The 21,395-nt window shown below is 41.7% G+C and overlaps 1 long non-coding RNA gene across 12 annotated transcripts in view; it reads left to right on the forward strand.

Annotated features, from left to right (window-relative positions):
- The window catches only part of LOC138740340 (uncharacterized), a 317,539-nt gene that overhangs the window by 100,694 nt on the left and 195,450 nt on the right, over positions 1-21,395 (forward strand). For 8 of the 12 annotated variants that reach the window (XR_011342845.1, XR_011342855.1, XR_011342843.1 and 5 more), the window contains exon 4: positions 14,925-14,986. The exons of 1 other annotated variant lie outside the window; for it this stretch is intronic. This is a non-coding gene — a long non-coding RNA (uncharacterized lncRNA). Of the gene's footprint in view, positions 1-14,924; positions 14,987-16,606; positions 16,689-16,722; positions 16,940-19,109; positions 20,738-21,395 lie in introns of those variants that run through there. 3 more of the 12 variants (XR_011342849.1, XR_011342853.1, XR_011342850.1) reach the window with 3 other exon arrangements.

A 21,395-nucleotide genomic window follows, 5' to 3' on the forward strand; every position in this document is an offset into this window, starting at 1 on the left:
GCAGAGGAAGAAGAGGGGTTATGCCTGTGTAGGCTTGTAGCATGGATTGCTCCACGTAGCCAATAAAAAGGCAGGCAGAGCTTGGGGTCATGTGGGTAACTATAGGTACCCCTTTGGCCTGGAGAAAGTGGGATAAGTTGAAGGAAAAATTATTGAAGGTGAGGACAAGTTCTGCCAGCCAGAGGAGGGTGGAAGTGGAGGAGGACTGGTTGGGTCTATTGTCCAGAAAGGAATGAAGGGCTTTGAGGCCTTCATTTTTGGGGATGGAGGTGTACAGGAATTCAATGTTCATGCTAGACATGAGGGGATCAAGTTCAGAGAACTGGAAGTTCCTGAAGAGATGGAGGGTGTGTGAAGTGTCCTGATGTTGGTGGGGAGGAACTGCATCAGTGGTGACAAAACAAAGTAAGCGGAAACCAAATTGGAGGGGCAGGCACTAAGGGACTGCCAGCAGAATTGGATTTGTCGATCTTGGGTTGGAGGTAGAAATAGGCGATTCAGGGTTGGGAAACAATAAGGTTGGAAGCTGTACAAGGGAGGTTCCAGGCAACAAACCCTATACTGAAATTTCCTGTTTTTTGCTTATTCTGGCTCAAAATGCTGGCAATATATCTTTGTCCTCTATGGACACTGAAAAGGCCATCTGAGTTCCTCCAGCATTTCAATGTGTTTTTACTACAATCACTGAGTTCATAAGGCAGCTGCCCACTGTATGGAAATTGCTGAATCAGAGAAACTCTCAGGGAACTTTCTGTACCAAACTAGAGTTATAAATTTGTATCCCTATTCATGTAATTAAAAGAAGTGGACGTATACCGTGGAATAAAATTAAAGAATTAAACAGTATTCATTCAAGTATGCATAATTAATGATGATTTATTCTATTTTCCTAAGGTTTGATTACTCCACATTAGTGATAAGGTTGCAAACATACTTTGAACTAAATGTTATTGAACTTAGATGCATGCTGCCCATTCTAACTTTAAACAGAACTGAGATAGTTGGCATGTTCCCGTTAAATAAAGGAAATGAAATTTGTTTATTGATTTCATTTCAGAAAATACACTGAAATATATATTTCAGAAAAAGTGGAAAGTGCTTTTGAGCCAACAAACTACCTGGAAGATTTGCCCTCACTTGGATTAAATACATGCCATGAGTGACTAGAATTCTTGATTGGATATCAGAAATGTGTTGGGATTTTCTGCCTTTATCTTTTCATATTCTTTTTCTTATCTCAGAGTACTTCTATTAACTTTATGGGATGTGAATACTTGCGGACCTGAATAGTTTGCATATTGCTGTGAACAAAATGATTAAGTGAGAATTCTACTACCAAGGATTATAGATTAAATTAGGAAAAATACCCGACAAAGAACAATGCTTCAAATCGCAGTATGGATTTGAAAAAGAAAACATATTTTCTCAATGAAATCAACCATAAGTGGTGAGTGCCAACATCCCATGTAGGATAATGAAACAGCAAACCTGAAAGGGTGAGAATGCCAATGGAATGCCATCAGATCATATAGGCCCATAAAGGGTGAAAGCGTTGCAGTGCTGGATTTAGCCATAAACTAAACAAGCCACAGTTTCGGGTCCCACAGCCCGCAGGGGCCTCAACAAATTTTGGAATTTTTTTTGGGGGGGGGTTGCTTTTAAAACTTCCATGCTTATGTCAAGCAGAATTATCCAGGAATAGAAAAATATCCCACAAAGATTTGTATCAAATCATCTTCCAAGACAAGTTTCCTTTAGTTTTCCCTCATGTGGAAGCAATATTATCACTATTCTCATGTCTGATGGTTACAAATTGTTCAGGAGAAAGGCTATTTTCACAGCTAAAGAGAATCAAGAATGAGCTGAGAGCAACTATGTCTCAAGAAAATCTGTCCACATTTAAGCACCATGTGCATAGAAAGCGATAAGCTGCGTAGTATATCATTTGAGCACACAATTCATATTTTTGCTTTTGGGAAATCAAGAAAAAATACTTTATGTTGTAGGCTTATTTGATATTTTTCTGATTTTGCAAAGAAGCTCATTATTACTTATTAAATAAAAGTGATCCTGATTAATTATTTTGTCAGCATTTTTTTGCATATATTAATGCATGTTAAAAATTACATTTAATTATAATTTCCAAGCTATACTATATTATAATCTATCATTGAGATCAAGCCAAACAAATGATAAATATGTAATTAGTAAATGCATTTATTGGAAAATAAGTTGTATTTTTCACTTTAAATGCCTTGTTATGAAATAATTAAAAGGCATAAATGTTTTCAAGTTTTGTGGGATCTGGCATAATTTTTTAACAAGCTGCCTCCAAGCTTAGGGACTCGCCAATACGAAATCCGGCACTGCCAGGATGTTGTGGAAACGCAGCTGAAAGAGTGTGGACCCGATGATCCACGATAAGCCTGCGGACCTGAAAGGGAGAGTACCAAGTCTAGGGCGGGGGTGGGGGGGGGACAACCTGTTTTGGTTGTGAGCTACATGCAGAAAAATATAAAGAGTAGCGGGCCAAACAATATTAACTTCGCCAGTTTTTAACCAGTTACACTGAAAGAAAAATGGTGTTTTTAGAAAACCCCTGTGCCATTGAAAATTAATTTTCTGTCAAAGTAACGATACAACACTACTGAACCGTTTAACCGTTGACATTGTAGTAGTTTATTCATGTGCTAACATATTACAGTAGGCACTTCTGTATTGGCTGCTCTTAAATTAAATTTAAATGAATACAATAAAATCTCATTCAAAAAGCAGGGCAAAATAAAAATCTGGGTGCAAAATAAGAACAGGAGAAGAGATCAAGAAAGGGACAAGGCCATCTCCACCATTCCGCCACAACTCTCAGTGAATACAGTTCATGGCCCAAGTGTCCACCTTAATGATTATGATACAATGTGTAAATCTGTAGATAGGCTATTAAAGTTAACACATTTCTTGCAAATCAAACAAGCTCACTTCCCCTCTACTTCTGTGAAAAAAGTCTTCATTTTCCCACTGCATCTGAAATTTTCAGCACTCCCTTGATATTTTCAATCTTTTTGGTTCCACCATGTTTAATCAACTGAGCTAAAGAAAAATTAACTGAGGCAAAAGTTTTTTAAAAAAAAACTGGGGTAAAATTTATTTTAAACTAAGGTAAACATTTTTTTAACTGAGGTAAATGTTTTTCATAATTGAGTAACATTGCAATGGTCAGTCTTGAAGTCGTTCACAATGGCAGCGACATCTAGTGTTGAAACTAAGAAGTGCAATGTACATACAGTGCAATTTCCTGTTAGCGACTATGTTCTAATAGACCATGTTCCATTTTAATTTTAAAATTCACCCTGGGCCACTTAAAAATGGGAACCAGTCTAGTTGGACTGCAAGCCATAGATTGGCCTTCTCTGGTCTATGGTGAAAGCCTCACTGAACTGAAAGGGTAAGTGCTTGCCTGCTCATGATAAGACCTGTAGATGTAAAATGGAGAGGACAGCATGGAATGGCAGCAGACCTGAAAGGGTGAATGCCAAGCAAACCATGTAGCATGATAGGCCTGCAGACCAGAAAGAAAGAGAAGAGTATGAATCTCCAGTGGGACGTGTAGGAATACTTGAGGGTGGTGCACCAATGGACCTAAAAGAGTGAGCCCCAGTGAATCATGTAGGTTGATAGGCCAGCATTGCTGAAAGGGAGAGAACAGCATTGGAACATACCCCACTGACCTGGAAGGGTGAGTTCCTGAGTTCTATGCTAAGATAGTGGACTGGAAATGGCATGTAAATGGATCTGAAAGGCTGAGTGCATGATGTATGATGATGGGCTAGTGGATCTGAAAGGGTGAAGACCAAGAGAAACCTGTAGGATGAAAGCATCACAGACCAACATGGATTATTACAGCACAGGGCAGGACCTTTGACCCATGATGTTGTGCTAACCTATTCAACAAACGAGTACAGATATTAAAGGAGCCAATGGTGTATTTAAAATAAAAGCCTGCAACAGTGGAGGTTGGTGCCCAAGATAGCAGTACCTGTGCTTGTCAGCGGCCATGAGTTGTTACAGATTCTGTTCTGAGGGAGCAACTGTCCAGTGCAGGGCATGAGAAATGAGGAGAATACCCTCCACTGAGAAGGAGAAGCAGAGGAGACGACCCTACAGGACACAGCAGCAGACCTGCGAGAGGCTCATGGATGAAGGACCCACACAGGTAGCGGGTGATGGCGTCGGGACCCCTGCACGGGTTGTGGGAGACTAGCTAATGGGAACCAGCTATCAGAACCAGGATTTGAGAGGGTGCTGAAGGCAACAAGGGTTCCAAAAGGGCCTTGGGCTCTGAAGGCTTCCTGATCACGTCAGAGGTTTGGATCTGGAGCTAGGGCGGCTGAGGGATTGAACAGGAGTCTGTGCGGCTGTAGAGACTGTGGGAGTGCTGGAGGCGAATCCACGGACACTCAGTGACTCTGAAGAAATTCCCTTTTGCTTCTCTTTCTCTTGTATTATAAGGAGCTTTGGGCCACACTAATGGAGACTTTTTTGTTTGCCTTACGTCAGGTAGAAAGCAATTTTGTGTAATATTACATGTTCTGTACTATTACGTGACAATAGAGGTGTGATAGTACAGATCTATCACCAATGTATATAGTGTATATAGTTACAGTATCTAGACTGTGCTTACAGCGATTGGCTGAGAGCTAAGCCACGCCTACTGTCTGGGCCTTAAAGGGTTGTGTCCCTAGCCAGGTCGGATCATTCCGGACTGGTCGGCCATCTGTGAAGAGCACCTGTCTTTTGCTAATAAAAGCCTTGGTTTGGATCAACAAGTCTTTAATTCTTTCGACGAGCTCTACAAAAGGAATCTTGAATTTTATAAACTCTATTGACTTTTCATGCAGTTAGTTCTTAATGGGACCTGTGGAGAACACATAACGGAGGTCAGGAACATAATTAGAAAGGAGAAAAAGTTGGACAGAGATTATTATTATTAGTTGGACTGCAGAGGATCATGTTAACACAGAACTACCAGTTTGTAATAAAACTTTTATAATAATTATGCAATACATTGAAATTATGAACTTTTAAGGGAAGTGTCTTTCTTTTTCTCTCTTGATGACCATGCTGGTGTGACAGAATATAATTAAAGTAACCTTCTGTTGTTGCCAGAGTGGAGTTGTTCACTGTTAAGGGATGGCACGGTTGACATATTGGTTAACGCAATGCCTTCACAGCGCCAGCAATCGGGACCAGCGTTTGAATCCTGCGCTATCAGGAGGTTGTATGTTCTCCCCGTGTGTGCGTGGGTTTTCCCAGGGGCTTTGGTTTCCTCCCACCGTTCAAAATGAATCAGGTTGAGGGGGGGTTGGTGGTGTAGGTTAATAGGATGCACAGACTCGTGGGTCAAAAGGACCTGTTACCGTGCTGTATGTCTAAATTAAAATTTAATGGACTGGAGAGTGAAAAACAACCAAAATGTTGTGAAAGCAGTTCTCATAACAGAGCAACAATCATTCTAATTTGGAGACTACCTACTCTAACTAAAATCTCAGAGGAAGAGGAAATTACTTTCTGTCAAATAAAACTCATATCCAGAGAATAATCATATCAAAGCTGAAGCAGGGGGTTGGGGGTGGGGGGGCGTAGGCAAAGAAAAATAACTGCCAAAGGTAAGAACTACTGAGTGGCAGAATTTACCCAGAAATGCAAAGTTAGAAATTCTTTTGGTCTTTTGCCAAAATATTAAGCTTCAACATCTTGCTTTAGAGCTCTGCTAATATTCGTCCAATATTTTGAAGTTTTTTTTTAAAGTTTAAGGTGGCCCTTTTTAAACAGAGTGCAGCTCTATTAAAAACTCAGCAAGTTGCAGTGACATGATTTCCTTTAGCTTGCATTTAAAAATAAAATGTCATTTATTTCTCACCAGAACAGATCAACGTGTGTGCAACCTGGCCTGTCAGCTCCAAAGTAACATTTCTCCAATGTGACAAAATTAATAGAATTCATCTGTGAAAACAGTAAATGCATGAGCATGTAAACATTTTGTGCATTTTAATAAGGGAAAAGCTGGGTTTCCGAGGGTGGGAATGGTACACGAGTCTGGGAAATGGAATCAGGGGAACAATAAATGCTAAAATGGTTTTTATATGGTTGAGCTGTTTCAAATGAATCATAGAAGGCGCAAAAATACCTTTCATTTACGATTTGCTTTAGCTGAGCGCAGAACACAGTGGGTAGGTTTAACGTGTGCGTAGAAAACTGCTGGGAGACAGATTCCTATAAAAAGTGATCAATGATTACTGCTGCCTTTTCTTGGCTCACAAATTTACAGAATTAATTAAACCTTGTGATAAAGCGCAAGAAATGTTCTGCTTGCTGAGTCCGAACCTTCTTTTAATTCCACAAGCTCTGCCCAAAATGAGAAAGGAGGCTGCGGAAAAAAAATAATGAAGTTGCACAACGGAGGTTATTTTTCATTGCTTCATCTCTCCAGAACGAAATAGCTGTAATACTTTCAACAAGTGCCCTCTGTCCATCAAGCTCTTCAGCCTTGCGCCTTGTGAGTTCCTCTGGAACCTCCTGGGTTGATAAGTTTGCAAATGAGTACAAAAGTTAATTCAGAGGGACTTGGCAATGAGTCTGACTAAGCAAACAGGGGCATAACATATGAAAAATGTTCAGGACCGAGAAATAATGTGAAAGGCTGACACATCATTGCACATTATTGGATGGGAATTTCAATCCTTTATTTGGAACAAAAATAGGAGCACGATTAACCAAATAAGTTTACTTTGTTCCATTAATTTATTTTGTGTCATTTTCCAACATATTAAACATCTTTAAATTTGTAACCTTTCAGTGCACTCAGCCTACCTGTATTAGAGAAAAACCAGGCCCCTTGTCAGCAAATTATTAGTCTGGTTCAGGCTCGAGTTTCCTGTGTCCAATGTTTCAAGTTGCTGTGTGGTCTAGTTATTAAACAGTGAAATGTGATCTCTGGAAGATGTTGGTTCATTCTTTGCACAAGGGAATAATTTTGCGAGTGGTTTGAGCTCAGAGCTAAGGATGCACCTGAGCAGAATCCAAGTCTTAAAAGTCTTCAGGAAATGGACCTCATTGAAACTTGCTCTAGTGCATGAAAAGAAGCCTTTAGAGAAGGCAATTTTAATTAAAACGTCTGGTGCCTGGAGCATTAATAATGTCCACGGTGGAGGGGAAGAACATAGTCCATCACCCCAATCTTTATTTGAAGACCTATTAAGGCCATCATTTCAGATTGGCTGACCAGAGAGGAGCAACATTGTTTGCCTTCAGCAGATATTTAGCTGATATTTGTGGGGGAGAAACATCTTCCCTAACCAGCACTTTCAGTAATTGAGTGGGCAAGAGAAGTGAGGGGAAAGGTACAAAGTGTCAAAGTGTGGGGTTGCGGCAGCCATTATAACAGCAGCACTTGCCAGGGCAGATCTTAGAGGAGTGGAGGAGCTCTCCTCTGCATGGTCCTACTGTCCAGATTTCCTGCCCAATCGTCCCATATGGGTTTAAACCACCCGAAGAATGTAAATCTGAGAACCTACAAAGGTCCATGTCCAAAAAAGCTGCACCTATGCTCGGTAACACAAGGGTCCTATGCTCTGGGGGAGCAATGGACCAGCGCAGGGCACCTGAGTGAGAGAACAACACCCTGATGAGGAGGAGTAGCCTGGGAGAGGACTCTGCAGGGCAGTGGAGCAAAGCAGTGGAGCAGGAAGGGCTCAGTGGCAAAAGGACTCACACCAGACCTCAGGCTGATGTCAAATGGCTTGTGGGAACCAGGTGTTGGGACTGAGATCATCAGGGTGCCAGTGGTGAGCAGGGCTCCCGATGGGTCTCAGACATTGATAGCTTATTAAATGCCTTGATGGTTCAGAACTAGGGGCCCAGAAGGAATTGGATGCCTTGAGGTTAGGAACGAAAAGGAGGCTATGGAGGTGATAGGAGTGCAGGAGGTGGCGGGATCCATGGACAGTCGATGTCTCTGATGGGACTCTCCTTTGCTTCTCTTTCTCATCTTGAATCTGGGCTAGTGGCACCTCCTTGCGTGTTTTGTATGATTTGTGTACATGCCAATAAAGAATTCTTGAATCTTGAATGAGCTTTAGCTTATTTGAGTTCTGATCCTGTGAATGCCAGACTGATACCAACTTGGTCCCATTTTTCTCACCATGCACAGGGTTGGTATAATTTGAGGTGTATTTGATGGACCAATTGCATCAGAAAATACCTTGTTAAAACTCCCAAGCAGTAAGATAAATAATAGCTAAAGGATCAAATATCTCTAGGGAATAGAATGTTGAAGCTCAGTTCTGAAATTTGAATGATGTTGATTAGGATATAAAGATGGCAGCCTATCTATTTAAACTCGAGGTTGAACACTATTTACTACGTGCAACTGTTCTCAGAATTGAATCAGAATTTATTGTCATGACCATGTCACAAAGTTTGTTGTTTTGCGGCAGTGTTACAGTGCAAACATTTATATAAACCACCATACAAAATAAATTAAAATAGTGCTTGAAAAAGATAAAGTAAGGTAGTGTCTGTGGTTGATTGTTCATTCAGGAATCTGATGGCAGAGGGGAAGTGCCACTGAGTGTTTGTCTTCAGGGTCCTGTACCTTTTTCCCTGATGGTAGCAGAGTGAAGAGGTCATGGCCTGGGTGGTTGGGGTTCTTGAAGATAGAGGCTGCTTTCTTAAGACACTGCCTCTTGTAGAGGTCCTCAGTGGAGGGCATTCTGGTACCTGTGATGTTGCAGGCCGAGTTAACCACCCTCTGGTGTTTTTTATTGTCCTGACTGTTGGCACCTCCATGGTACAACCAGCTAGAATGCTCCCCACGGTACACCTGTAGAAGTTTGAGAGTCTTCGGTGATGTACTGGATCTCCTCAAACTCCTCACAATGTATAAGCACCGGTGAGCCTTCTTTTTGATTGCATTGACAGAGAGGCTCCATAACCGATCCTCGGAGATGCTGGCACCCAGAAATTTGAAGTTCTTGACCCTCTCCACTGCTGAGTCTTCAATAAGGACTGGTTCGTGTTCTCCTGACTTCCTCCTGAAGTGCACAATCATCTCCTTGGTTTTGCTATCATTGAGTGAAAAGTTATCGGTATGACACCACTCAACTAGCTGACCTCTTTGCCATTTGTGAGACAACTGTGGTGTCATTGGCAAATTTGTAGATGGCATTGGAATTGTGCCTGGCCACACACTCATGGGTGTATAGTGAGTAGAGCAGTGGGCTAAGCACACATCCTTGAGGAGCTGCTGTGTTGATCGTCAGTGAGGAGGAGACATTGTTTCCAATTTGTTCTGTCTGTGGTCTTCTGATGAGGAAGGCAAGGATCCAGTTGCAGAGGGGTTTTCAGAGGCCCAGGGTTTGGAGCTTGCTGACCAGCACTGAGGAAACAATTGTGTTGAAGATGTTGGATCCAGAGCCGAGTGGAGACCCAGTGATATTGTGTCAGCTGTGGAGTGATTGTGACAATAGGTGAATTGAAATAGGACTATTGATCCTCCTGGGAAGTTAAATGCATAAATACTCAAATGTGCAGTGTGACAATGTATGGATTAGTCTCCTGTCAACATGACAATAGACAATATTAAATGCATTTAATTTGCAATCTGGTCCATCCATATAGGGAAGAATCTTCCTCATTGTTAGAACTATTGGAAACTGGAGCAATGTGTGCTTGAAGACAAATCAATCTATTGTTTGTTTAATTTTACAAAGTCATTAAAATGTAATTGAAACAAGAGGTGTTCATTAACTTGAGTTTTTCAACCAGCACTGCAATAATAAAAATATGTTCAGTTAGGAGGCACAAATAGAATCTAACAATTTAGTTGCTTCTAACAATTCAGCCAGACCTTGGATTATAGAACCAATGAAAATAATACCTGAAATTAAGGATTTTAATAGCAATGGGATGAATAGGAAACACCAGTGGCCACACTTCACAGGACCACAAATTTCTATGGTAGGTGGCCTTTTAACAGATTGAATGGACTTAATTGCCAGTTTACTTAGCTTATTTCGTAAACTGGAGAAGCAACACTTAATTTTCCATCTGGGCACTCTTCAACCAAATGGCATTAGCATCAACTTCTCCAGTTTCTGCTAGAACACTCTCCATTCTTCCTCACTTCCCCATCCCTCTGTCTTCTTTCCTCTTGCTCTCCACCCCTACCCTCTTTATTCACAGAGTCTTCCCCCCCCCCTCCCCTTGATTGCCGTTGTGCCTTCCATCCCTTATCCACCCATTACCTTCTGGCAGCAGGATTGTGCTCCTCCCTATGCCCCTCCCACCATCATTTTGTTCAGGTGACTGTCTACGTTTTGCTCATACCTTGACGAGGGGATCAAGCCTAAAATGTTGTTTATGTATCTTTATCTTTGCTATATGAAGTACACTGTTTGACCTGTTAAGTTCCTCCACCATTGAGTTTTTACTTCAATCATGGCATCTGCAGACTGTTTGATTTCAATGAAGTTCACCACTGCCTTCATGACTTTTGGCTGTTTAAGAAAAATAGTATTTGATGATCAAGGCCTCAAACCCAACGAGAACAGTGAAAGGGTTGCAATTATCCCTGTCCTCTCATACCACTCTGAGACTTGAACAACCTATAGCAGGTAAAGCACTTAAATCCCTCCAGATTTCAGTTTCCTTTTCCAGGCTGACATCCCCAACACAGACCTCATCATTACGCTTCTTGGGCTTTATTGGGCAGGTGTTTGTACATCTTTACGAGACTCCTGAAACAGCAACTACTCCAACTTTGTCACAGGAAGTGATCAGCAGGCAGGCAGAGGAAAAGATGAAAGGATACTCACAAATTTTCCTTGAAAAGCAGCAGCAAGATGACTTCTGAAAATGTAAAAGGAACATTGGCGCTGAGAACTATGTCTGTAACTTACGACCATGTGGAAACATGGCATCAATGGCAGAAGGAGCACATCACATCACCTTGTCAGGGAGCGTCTGCTTCCCTTGACCTCATCTGTATCTTCTGTCCGAAGGTAACAGTTAGAAGAGGTTTTGACCAGAGTGGTGGAGGTCCCTTATGATGTTGGCCGCCTTCCTGAGGCAGCACCTCACATAGATTTGTGCAGTGGATGGGAGGTCAGAACCTGTAATGGATCAGGCTATGTTTGCCACCTCCTGCAGTCGCATGTGTTCCTTGGTCACTTGAATTTCCAAACCATGCTGTGTTGCAGACAGTCAGTATACTTTCCACAGTGCACCTATAGATGTTTGATAGAGTATCTGATGACATGCCAAACCTGGATGCCAAAAATGCAGGAGTGGCCTTCATTCAAGTTAAATTCCATCTGCAATTATTCCCTTGCCCAGTTCCTGTTGTAACCCTTGTCAAGCTTCTTTCTTTTCCACTATACCACCAACATTGTGTCATCTCCGCACTTGAATTTTCAACCAAATTATTCAGTGGAGTGGAATCAAACCATCCATGACCCCCAGATGCCACATAAGAAAGAAGTAGCAGAACTAAATAGAAAGCAAGTTATACCATTGAGGGAGATACCATTGTCAAAAGGACTATCAACCTCATTGGTAACTTACGCTGATAGTTTATAAGTAAAAAAAAAAGCAATCGCCTCAATTTTACTTATGGCCGGCATGAATTTAGTCCTATGGTCAAGCTCTGCTTCGACTGCTCACAACATTTCCCCTCTGGGTTGGGAGAGGAGGATTAGCTCTAATGCTGCTGGTTTGACTGATCTTTGCAATTGATGTTTGCTTTGGATAAGTGCACAGAATAAATAAACATGGCAATACCAGAAAAATATTGAAAGGAAAGTGTCTGTTACCTGAAGCAGCTTTTTACTTCAAGTTCCTCCACCTGAGGTTTCTGCCCTGTATAACTCAGTCGCAGATGGTTCGAGCCTTGCAATCCAGAAATATATTATTCTCTATACAATAACATCTAAGGCTTCTCAAATTAGGACACAGAAATACTGGAGGAACTTAGCTGGTCTTGCAGCAACCATAGGAGGTAAAAGGATAAAACCGATATTTCAGGACTGAGGGCTCAAGCCTGAAACGAATATACCTTTACGTCCCATGGACGCTGTGAGACTGGCTGAGTTCCTCCAGCGTTTCTGTGTTTTAACTACAATCACAGCATCTGCAGACTTTCGTGTTTTGCATCCCAAAATATGAAAAGATTATATTTTTAATCATCCCTGATCAGACTAGAGATTGTTTAGAAACTTTAACTTGCATTTTATTATTCATAGAAAGATATTCCATTCCTAAATATCAAGGATGACTATACTGGTTGTGTTTAAAATCTAATGTCAAAATGATTTAACATTCAGTAATGTTAATAAAATCCATTTTGATCCTCCATCTGAAATCTTATCAGTGGTGCCGATTGTTATTTTGGTTATGAGCTGGGTGGTCCACGTGGTCCATCTCTGTCAGGTGCCAACGTTACATGTTTAAATGGGAATCTATTCATGCAGGAAGGATCTCTGTTCGAAACATTACAGCAATTAGCTACATTGCAGACATGGTCAGTAAATTGGATGGTTCAGGAAGCTGACTGTCAAAGAGATTTTAACTTGAATTTCTCTAGATCTACAAGCAAGACTGCCTTATTCCAAAGTTACTGGCTCAGGGTTTTGTGTCTTTTAGGGATCATTTTCAGCCTATTGCAAATTCTGAATCCTCCTGAACATGAAGTTCTTCTTTCAACACATTTTTGGCTGCTGAAGGAAAACAAACAAAATAAAGAGGCAGACCCGGGAGGTCCTTGTGCAATCCAGGGGGGCTGATCTTGAGGCTACATTACAATGTAAATAAGTGTTGCTCATTGCCTTCAAGTTAATAATAGCTTCAAATATTTTTGATTCTCAGCTATTTCAAGATTCTGTAGATTTAATGACAGAAGTTGGTCGGTAGATTTTCTGTAGGTATTCCAAACGAAAAAGGTGACATGTTCCAAAGAGCCAACAAATACATCACTTTCTTCATAAACAACAGAGGCCAACATGAATGAATGGTTGGCTAACATTTCCTCAGTGAACAGAGGAGTGAAAGAGCTGGAGCCATGTGTGAGAATGGGCTCCATTCTCTGAACGTCCGGATTACAGTCAAACTTCCAGGAGGATCATACAGGTCTGTGCAAGCTTTCCAGGAAGATGCCATAGTGTGCCCACTTTTCCAATAGGATAGGTTGGTGTGCTAATGGCTGGGTACACAAGGATTAGGCGATATCCAACTAAACTCTGTGTTACAAAGGCCGTAATTTTCTGCTGAACTTCACAAGCCATGGAAATGATGAAAATGGCCACTCACACTGACAGGGAGATGAAGACTAAATTTGGCATGCTTACCTTAATTATAAAGGGTAACGAATACAAAAGATGTGAGTGCATATACACTTGTGCAAGGCAGTGAGACCACATGGAGCACGGTATACAATTCTGATGACCCAGCTAACCTTTCCCTTCAATACAGCCATTAACCCTCAGTTTTTCTTGCATCCATGTGCTTATCTTTTTAAATTTCCCAATTGTATCAGCCTCCACCACCATTCCCAGGCAATGCATTCCAAGCACCCACCACTCTGTGTTTAAAAAAAAAACTACCTCTGATGTCATTTTTCCACTTAACCTTAAATAGGTATCCCCTAGTATTGGTCATTGCCATGCTGAGAATAAAAATGCTGGCTATCCACTCTATTTATGCCTCTCAGAAGATGAGAGGTAATTTAACTGAGGTGCATAAGTTTATGTCGTTCCAAAGAGAAGATCCTGAACTCGCTCAACCTTTTTACCATCTCTCCTCCTCTCATTTACTGCGAAAAGTCAAATTGCTTATTTTCACTCATCCAAGTCTGATAGTGTCCATTACGGCTAAATGAACCAGCCTACACTAAAATATGTCATCTTAATGGAAAATAATTCAACATTTGTTTCTGCATGGTGTACCAGAGATCAAACAGTTTGTCATAAGCTTCAAAGAAGTCAGCCAAAGCATCAAACATCATTTCCATACTCTTAGCCATAACTTGGTAGCGCCTTGATGGAGTATCTACTGTTTCAGCATTTGCTCGTGCACATCCTGAATTCTTCTGATAAGAAATGAGACGTTTTAGTGTTGTCTCCATTCATCCACTCAGAATTCTTGGTCCCAGTCTCACCCTTTGGTCTGTCCCCTTGTCACTTGACTATCACTTGCTCAGTTCTACTCAAGATCCTGTATTCTATTGGAACATTGCAGTTACTGAGCCTACTTGACGGTTCTTCAAAGGGGTTTTCTGCACATAGTTCTCTGAATAGAAGAATGGAACAATGGCTTTCCTTGACGTGGAGGTAGATAGTGACATAAAGTACACTGTATGACCAGCTCAGTGTCTCCAGCATCATGTTTTTACTTCATCCATGGAATCGGCACATTTTTGTGTTTTACTTCAGGTAAATATTGACTTTGTGTGATGCTTTAAAACAGTTGTTTTCCTGCGGTATATTCAAATTCTTGCTTAATTCTTGTTATACATTGGATTGGAATGAAAGTTAGTTTCCAAAACCATCGTTCACGCAAATATTTTTCTCAGAAACTCAAAGTATTCCTTTAACTTGTTTATATAGGATATTGTACCAAATTGTCCACTTTTCACTAATTCATTCAGACTGTAGGTTAAAAGAAACACATTCTTGATTGCGATGTTGAAGAAACTTCCAAAAAAACATTTGTTCTGAAATGGGGTTCTGGAATGAGTTCTGTTTCCATGTAATTCAAGGAGCTGGATTCAAAAGTTACCATTTTCTGAAATGCTTTTGTTAATGTGGTTCAAATTAGTCAATGCATTTGGGGATAAACACATATCGCACTTTGTTGAAAATTGTTGTTCTCCACAGCACTGAGAAGAATCAAAATGGATGAAATGGAAGTATCCTAAGCCATGAAAAGTAAATGGAAGGTATTGTTTCTTGTCAACTGCATTTGGGTGCACTTGGATGTTTAAAGTCGGAAGGTTGATCATTGCAAAACTGGTGTTAAATGTTAAATGTAAATGGCAAAAACAAAAATAGTAAAACCCCTGGTGTCCGAAATTCAAGCAACCAGCAGCCTCAACCAACTGGCGAAAATGAGGAAAATAAATTATAAAAAATTAAAATAAATAAGAATAAAATGTGTAAGTTTAAAATTGTAAAAGTAAACGTTCTCTGAAGTAACAAATAAATCTTTGGTAAAGATGGGAGCAAATGTTCAGCCAGCAGAGTGCCTCAATCACACTTTGCTCATAGTAGCTGTTTGGATAAAGTTGTGTGGAACAGCAGTAAGTGAAACACGAAATGATGGTTGCAGACATGGTGGTTGAAGTAAAATCACTGCCACAATAGCAAAGGCGTTGCCCAGGAGGAAGAGCTGGTTGATGCCGCATGCCATTGGAATGACTCTCTTATCCTTATCCCTGCTTAGTAAGAGTCGCCCCGGACAGAGGCTTTACCTCTAAACGGGGTTCGACTTTCTTACAGCCCTCGTGGAGGGATAGAAACCTGCAAATGCAGCAAAGCTTAAATGCTTTTAAAGAACGTGACTGAAAATAAAGTAAAATACTTTAAAGTTTATATATTCATGCATGATGTTTGTTCAGTGTAAGTACAGTATAGTATTTTTGCCTTTTAAACTGTTTACTCTTAATGAAGGTATAATGGTTATTTTAAGTGCAAGTCTCAAGCAACTGGAAAATACACTAATACAGCATCTATCAATCCCCATAAGTGCCGGATACCAGGGGTTTTACTGTACTGGAGTTAATATGAGGAAAAATATTTAGCCAGTAAATGGCTTTAGTCTGATATCCACTACCTGAAGGGTGGCACAGTAAACCTAGAGGTCAGTGCAATGCTATTACAGCACTAGTGACCTGTGTTGGCATCCTGTGCTGTCTGTAAGTAGTTTGTATTTTCTCGCTGTGATCTGTGTGGGTTTTCTCCAGGTGCTCCAGTTTAATTTCACCCTTCAAAACATGCAGCGTTAGTAGGTTAATAGGGCTGCATGGGGCCACAAGGACATTCTACCATGCTGTATCATTAAAAAAAAGTAGATTCAATGCTGGTTTTCAAACAAAGTACTGAAAGGCATATGAAGGGGTAGAAATGAAAAGGGTTGTGGGGAAAGTAAAAGGTTCAGTGGACTGTATGGTTTATGAATGGTCCCAAACTTTTTACTTCACCAACTTAGAGAAGATCAACCAATCACAATCTGCAAGTTAATTTCCAAGTCATATGCCATTCTTACTTATAGAATTGTATCACTGATCATTCATTGCCTTTGGATTTAAACCGGAGAAGCCCTATGGTTCCATTGGTCTCAGAAGGCAGCAGACCCATCTTATCTAGGATCATTACAATTTAACAAGAAATGCATGAACTAAATAAAAATGTGTGTTTACTGAGAAGGAGGACCTAGCATTCAATTCAGGAATATTTTGCTATTTAATTAGATTATCATGTTTTTAAAAATCGATTAATTGCTGGCTGTTTTTTTATTAGTTGAGTGCTTGTTTGAGTTAACTCGTGTTTGGTATCTCCAGATTTTTGAAGTAGTCAAGTTTACAGGAATTGGTGATCTGAGAGCTCACGGACTTTTCCTTTGCAAGAACCATTGCTCCCTGTCATGGCTACTTTTGAATCCCCTTTCCTCTCATAGTGCCTGATAACTGGGGGAATGAGTAGAGGACACAGAGAGCAGGATTAACTCCTGGAAGAGGAAGGAGAAGGGCATTTTTCAGGAGGTCCTTTTCACCAAGGATCTTCAAGCAGAAATCTTGCATGGACATCAGAAAGGAACAATGCAAAGTGCATCCATGATTTGATAAGAATATCCTCAATAAGATGTCCTGCTATTCAACCCCAGAAGAGATTAAACTGGTTGAGTTTTTGCTATTAATATCATAGTAAAAATACAATGCTGGAGAAACTCAGGAGGTCAAATAGTTTACTTTATATATTAAAGGTAAAGACATAAGATCACAAGATATAGGAGCAGAAGTAGGCCCATCGAGTCTGCTCCGCCATTCTAATCATGACGTGATCCATCCACCCACTCAGCCCCACTCCCGGGTGTTCTCCCCATAACCCTTGATGTCCTCATTAATCAATTCCTGCCAATCCCTACCTTAAATACACCCAATGACCCCTCTTCCACAGCCACCTGTGGCAACAGGTTCCACAGACTCACGATCCTCTGACTAATGAAATTTTTACGCATCAGTTTTAAATCGACCCCTCTTTTATCCTGAAATTATGCCCTCTTGTCCTAGAATCCCCTACCATGGAAAATATCCTTGCCACATCTCCTCTGTCCAGGCCTGCATTCAAAATTATTCCTCGTACTAACCCTTTCATTCCTGGTACCTTTGAGTAAATTGTCTCTGAATCCTCTCCAACGCCAGCACATCTTTTCTCAAGTATGATACAGAGTACTCCATGATGTCTTGCCAGTGCTTTATAGAGTGTCAACACTACATCCCTGCTCTTGTTTGCTATCCCTCTACAAACGAATGCCAACATTGCATTCGCCTTCTTCACCGCTGGCTCATAACCAATGTTTCACACTTGAACCTTCATCAAGGTATGAGTACTGGGATTAAAATATAATGGTGAAAATAATTCAAAATCAACAGGTGATCTTAATTAGACTAATCTGGGAGGGTTTTTTTCTGCACTTATGACTCAGGGTGGGCACCAGGATGAACGCTAGAAGGAGGCATGAGTGTGTTATGGAGGGGCTTGTTCAGCCGGCGGGAGGGAGGGGGGGAACTAGTCGGGACCTATTTGTTGGCGGGGTGAGGTAGTGGGGGGATTGTGCTAGCCTGGACCTACCTATTGATGGGGGGGGGGGGGGGGGGAGAGTGCCATGGGACCTACGTGTCATTAACAGCATCTACCCCTCCGACATAGGAGACGAGGACGCTCCTTTTATTTCATCAACCATCACTTGAACATTTAATGCATAATAGTGATGCAACCAGGGGCGGGTGGAAAGTCGCTAGCATGCGTCAAGCTAGACACGAGTGACACGGGAGAGGGGGTGGGCAGGTCCGACAGCCAGTGATGGCCGTGACCATATGGTGGGCACAGAAACTTGTTTAGGGGGTCAATGCCTGTGGATGCCCCCCTTTGATGTTGACCCTGTTGTGAGTCTCATTGTTATGGATAAACAATGCATTTCTATACCATGTATAGTTTCTCAAAAGCAGGATTGTCTCATGAACAAGTACTTGTGATGTTCATCTGCAGTGGCCAACAAATATCAGTTATGTAATTAGTTCATGCTCTTGCTTATTATTTCAAAGGTCCTAATTTAGTGCTAAACATCAGAAGTTTTTCATTGAAGGTTTGATGATACAAATATTTGTGATGTATTTAAGATATAAATTTATTACACTGCATTCACTAACGGACCCAAATCTCTCCAGCATAGCTTTCTTTCTTTCAATTCTTACTGTAAATTTGGTGGATGAATATCACACGTCCCAATAGTTATTGGAAAATGCAAGTCTCATGAAGATGTCTAACTACGTATATTTCTTGTGTCGGTGAAATGAGAGGACTTGGTTCAGCATCATGCTGAAGAAGATAGTAAAGAGGGTTGGTGCGAGAACGCAGCCTTGCTTCACGCCATTGTTAATTGTTTATTAACAGCTCATTGCTGTATCTGACCCGACCTTGTTGGTTTTCGTGCAGTTGGATAACCATGTTGAGGAACTTTGGGGGGCATCCGAGGCGCTCTAGTATTTGCCAAAGCCCTTTCCTGCTCACGGTGTCGAAGGCTTTGGTGAGGTCAACAAAGGTGATGTAGAGTCCTTTGTTTTGTTCTCTGCACTTTTCTTGGAGCTGTCTGAGGGCAAAGACCATGTCAGTAGTTCCTCTGTTTGCGCGAAAGCCGCACTGTGATTCTGGGAGAACATTGTCGGTGACACTAGGTATTATTCTATTTAGGAGAATCCTAGCGAAGATTTTGCCTGCAATGGAGAGCAGCGTGATTCCCCTGTAGTTTGAGCAGTCTGATTTCTCGCCTTTGTTTTTATACAGGGTGATGATGATGGCATCACGAAGGTCCTGAGGCAGTTTTCCTTGGTCCCAACAAAGCTTCAAAAACTCATGCAGTTTGACATGTAGAGTTTTGCCGCCAGCCTTCCAGACCTCTGGGGGGATTCCATCCATACCTGCTGCTTTGCCACTTTTCAGTTGTTCAATTGCCTTATATGTCTCTTCCCGGGTGAGGATCTCATCCAGCTCTAGCCTTAGGGGCTGTTGAGAGAGCTGGAGCAGGGCGGAATCTTGGACTGAGCGGTTGGCACTGAAAAGAGATTGGAAGTGTTCTGACCATCGGTGGAGGATGGAGATCTTGTCGCTGAGGAGGACTTTGCCATCTGAGCTGCGCAGCGGGCTTTGGACTTGCGGTGAGGGGCCGTACACAGCCTTTAGAGCCTCGTAAAAACCCCTGAAGTCGCCAATGTCCTCAACAATGAAGACGCTGTTTACATCCGGTACCGCACGGATGGCAGTCTCTTCAATCTGAGGCGCCTGCAAGCTCACACCAAGACACAAGAGAAACTTGTCCGTGAACTACTCTTTGCAGACGATGCCACTTTAGTTGCCCATTCAGAGCCAGCTCTTCAGCGCTTGACGTCCTGTTTTGCAGAAACTGCCAAAATGTTTGGCCTGGAAGTCAGCCTGAAGAAAACTGAGGTCCTCCATCAGCCAGCTCCCCACCATGACTACCAGACCCCCCACATCTCCATCGGGCACACAAAACTCAAAACGGTCAACCAGTTTACCTATCTCGGCTGCACCATTTCATCAGATGCAAGCATTGACAACGAGATAGACAACAGACTCGCCAAGGCAAATAGTGCCTTTGGAAGACTAAACAAAAGAGTCTGGAAAAACAACCAACTGAAAAACCTCACAAAGGTAAGCGTATACAGAGCCGTTGTCATACCCACACTCCTGTTCGGCTCTGAATCATGGGTCCTCTACCGGCATCACCTATGGCTCCAAGAACGCTTCCACCAGCGTTGTCTCCGCTCCATCCTCAACATTCATTGGAGCGACTTCATCCCTAACATCGAAGTACTCGAGAAGGCAGAGGCCGACAGCATTGAGTCCACGCTGCTGAAGATCCAGCTGCGCTGGGTGGGTCACGTTTCCAGAATAGAGGACCATCGCCTTCCCAAGATCGTGTTATATGGCGAGCTCTCCACTGGCCACCGTGACAGAGGTGCACCAAAGAAGAGGTACAAGGACTGCCTAAAGAAATCTCTTGGTGCCTGCCACATTGACCACCACCAGTGGGCTGACATCGCCTCAAACCGTGCATCTTGGCGCCTCACAGTTCGGCGGGCAGCAACCTCCTTTGAAGAAGACCGCAGAGCCCACCTTACTGACAAAAGACAAAGGAGGAAAAACCCAACACCCAACCCCAACCCACCAATTTTCCCCTGCAACCGCTGCAACCGTGTCTGCCTGTCCCGCATCAGACTTGTCAGCCACAAATGAGCCTGCAGCTGACGTGGACATTTACCCCCTCCATAAATCTTCGTCCACGAAGCCAAGCCAAAGAAATGAGAGGAACTATGGGATATATTATTAATCAAACAAAATGGAGCTTTGCACCCATCTTCAAAATAGATTAATGGTACAGTATTGTAAAGAAAACAGACTTAACATTAAACATCTATCCATCAGCATTGATTTTGCTTGCTTCAATTCCTATCAGTTGCACTGAGCCAGAGATTTACTCACCACGTGCTCCATATTTCCCATATTTGGTGTCCACCAATAATGAAAACGGAGTCTCTTGTATTTCTCCAGCATTGTATTTTTACCTCAACTTATTATGAAACTTATTCATTCATGAGATCCATACCAAATAATCTACTCAATAATGTTCATCAAACATTCAGATATAATATACATACAATAAAAAAAAACATCCATGGTCCTGAGTTCTCAACCTTTATCTTTCCACTCACATCCCACTTTAAGTAATCCCTATGCCATCAGTGCTCTGTGATTAGTAAAGGATTTTCTAAAGGTGGAATGTGAGTGGAAAGGGAAGGTTGAGAATCACTGCTCTAGACCCAATTGTTACTGAAATATTTTGCTTGAGAAAAATTGTCATTGGCCCATTGCCTTTGGAGTTATGAAACCGTGCACATAACGAGTCAATTAGGTACAATTAAAACAGTGGTTTTTCTCTCCACCCACATACCACCTTAAGCAATCCCTTACTAATCACAGAGCACCTATGCTAAAGGGATTACTTACCCATTCAATCAGTCCTACAAGTCTGTTACATCTCTGTTGCTCCCC

Source organism: Narcine bancroftii, chromosome 8, assembly GCF_036971445.1.
Source record: "Narcine bancroftii isolate sNarBan1 chromosome 8, sNarBan1.hap1, whole genome shotgun sequence".
Lineage (NCBI taxonomy): Eukaryota > Metazoa > Chordata > Chondrichthyes > Torpediniformes > Narcinidae > Narcine > Narcine bancroftii.